Raw genomic sequence first — 2,795 nt, 5'->3', positions numbered from 1 at the left:
AAAGCTGTAACAGATCGTTGAAACTATAGCGGTCCTAGAAGTCATAAAGAATTCTCAATAAAACCCGTATTTTCTTTATTTTCTCTTCTTTTTTTATGTGAAAGGGAAAATATTTTGTTCATTTGAGTCAACCCATCTTTACTTTCTTTATTTCTCCCTCGTGCAGCTTCACTCTTTTTTTATTTTCTTCTTTTTTTTCCTCTGCACAGTGTACCCATTCAGACACTTTCCATTCCCATTTTTGGCTCCTGCCCCATCCTTTGATCCCCTTCCTCACCGTGGGCGTTGAAATACCGGGCAATTACTCGTGTGTCCAGCTCCTCTCCCGCTAGCAACACGACACCTGGTAGAAAATTGGTTTTGCTGCTGGTTCATCTTTTGTTCCTCGACTTAGTGCTGAAAGTCTCCGCCTTCCACTAGGATCCAGAAACACAATGGCTGATATTCCGACGCTGTTACTGACTGTTGCTTCCGTTTCTTTATTCTTTTCCCTCACACAGTTAAGAGATCAGCTTGTGTATAGATTTCCCCACACTGTCCCCCGTTCACATCTGCGGCACGAAGGCTTGGGTAAGTGCCAAGCATGCAACGTTACCCGGATGTTGCGAAATTTAGTGAAAATGGACGAGGAATGTAGGAGAGCAGCAATACACATCTCTTCATTTATATCTTTTATTTTTCATGTGGTATCAGAAAATGAAGATATGGGGGTGAAAATCTAGGTTTTTCACACCTAGGTATGTTCTTTTTGGTGGGATTAAGTGGATGAATTTCATCAAAAGAAAGGAAACTAGAAGATGATGGGTTACTGATGATAATGTTGAGGCAATACAAGAAAAAAGGCCGTATGGTTCTTAGCAATAGAAAAAACATCTAAAATATACCGTTAAGCTCCTCTTCTGGTTTGCCTCTTGTAGATTGAGTGCTGAGTGTGCTAACCTCCGTAGTGCAGGAATTGAGTACCATTAGTATTGAGCGTTCCGTCCTTGCTCATGGAATTTAGACTGATAAAGTGAAGGTCTCACAGGCAGGAGGAGGGACGAAACGAGAAGTGGGAGTGAAGTAAGTAGCAAGATGAAAGGAGAGGAAAGCGAAAGGGAATGATTGAAGGGTGAGAGTGGAAGTAAGAAGAAGGTATGGTAAAGGTAGGAGAGGAGACATACGGAAAGACTGAGAGGTGAGAGTGAATGAGAAAGAGTAAAGGAGAAGGAAGAGAAGGGAGAGAAGGGGAAGTGAAAGGGGACGACTGAGAGGGATAGAGTGGATAGGGAAGGAGTAGCAGGATTCCTAGCCATCTTTCGCTGATAAGTCCACTCGGGCGTGTATTCAAGGATGTGAAAATAATGCGGTGGAGGCCATAAATAAACCCCAGTGTATTTCGGAAGGGCCGTCTCTCCAGTTCGCCTCGTCAGAGATTTATAGAATTTCAGACATTAGCCGCGTAAACCCGATATTACAAAGTCCCACATAAATTTCCACAGCAGACGGAACGGGACGCAGCTGCCACTAAGCTATGCCTCGCCTCCCTCCTCCCTCCTTCCTTCATCTCCCCCTCTCCTCGTCCTCCTCCTCCTCTTCCTCCTCTTTCTACACCGTTTCTCCTTCCCTCCCTTGTTTCTATCCTCCTCATCCGTTCTCCTCTCTCTCTTTTCATCCTTCCAATTCCCTCGACAACCATTCCCTCCTTTATTCTCTTCTTCAGCTCTTCCTTCTTTTTCCTCCGTTTTTCCTTACCCCTTCACTCTCATTGCCTCTATCGCCCACTCACAGACACGCCGGCACCACCACCACCACCACCACACTCTTCTCCCTATTCCTATCCCTCCTCTCTCCTCTCCTTTATCATCCCACGCCCAAGCCTGCCCCAACATCACCACCACTTCTCTTCCCCACCATTCCCTCCTTCACTCTTCCTCCTCCTCCTCCTCCTCCTCCTCCTCCTCCTCCTCCTCCTCCTCCTCCTCCTCCTCCTCCTCCTCCTCCTCCTTCTCTTCCTCCTCCTCTTCCCACCTCTCTCGCAACCTAGTCTTCGTCCTCATTAGGTTACAACTTTGAGATACTACCAATAACTGAAGGCAAAGCGTCTTGAGCCTATGAGAACTTTGACACACACACACACACACACACACACACACACACACACACACACACACACACACACACACACACACACACACACACACACACACACACACACACAGAGAGAGAGAGAGAGAGAGAGAGAGAGAGAGAGAGAGAGAGAGAGAGAGAGAGAGAGAGAGAGAGAGAGAGAGACGGGTAATCGAAGGGAAGAAATCAGAAACCCATACAATTTAGAGAGAGATACAAAGACAAGTAGAGCCACACTGCAAACTAACGTGTCTGGTTCCCTAAATTTGTAACCCTCCTACACTTAATTCATAAGTGACCTTTTCACCGGATTCCGTGGTTTTTCACACTTTTGTAGGCTTTTATTTTATTTTTTTCTTTCTTATTTCTTTTTGTTTCGCTTCTTGGCGTTAAGCATCATTGGAGAGATGGAAATGACATGCATACCTGGATAACATAAATGCAAATAGGTAGGTCATTATAGCTACAATATTTCGTCCTTGTATTCTAGTTTTCTTTTTTTTTTATTTATACTGGATTACAGTAACTAATTACCATAGAAAGTTATATGCTACATTAGATTTATTAACTTTAAATGACTGAAGGTAACATTACCTATACTGTTACCTATTTAAAAGTCAAATTCATCATCTAATTTAGTTTTCCTCCATCGTCTTTGTCACTTCTTTGGTAATTAACGTCAGAGG

Source organism: Portunus trituberculatus, chromosome 37 (assembly GCF_017591435.1).
Source record: "Portunus trituberculatus isolate SZX2019 chromosome 37, ASM1759143v1, whole genome shotgun sequence".
Lineage (NCBI taxonomy): Eukaryota > Metazoa > Arthropoda > Malacostraca > Decapoda > Portunidae > Portunus > Portunus trituberculatus.
Note: the sequence above shows the minus strand (reverse complement) of the source record.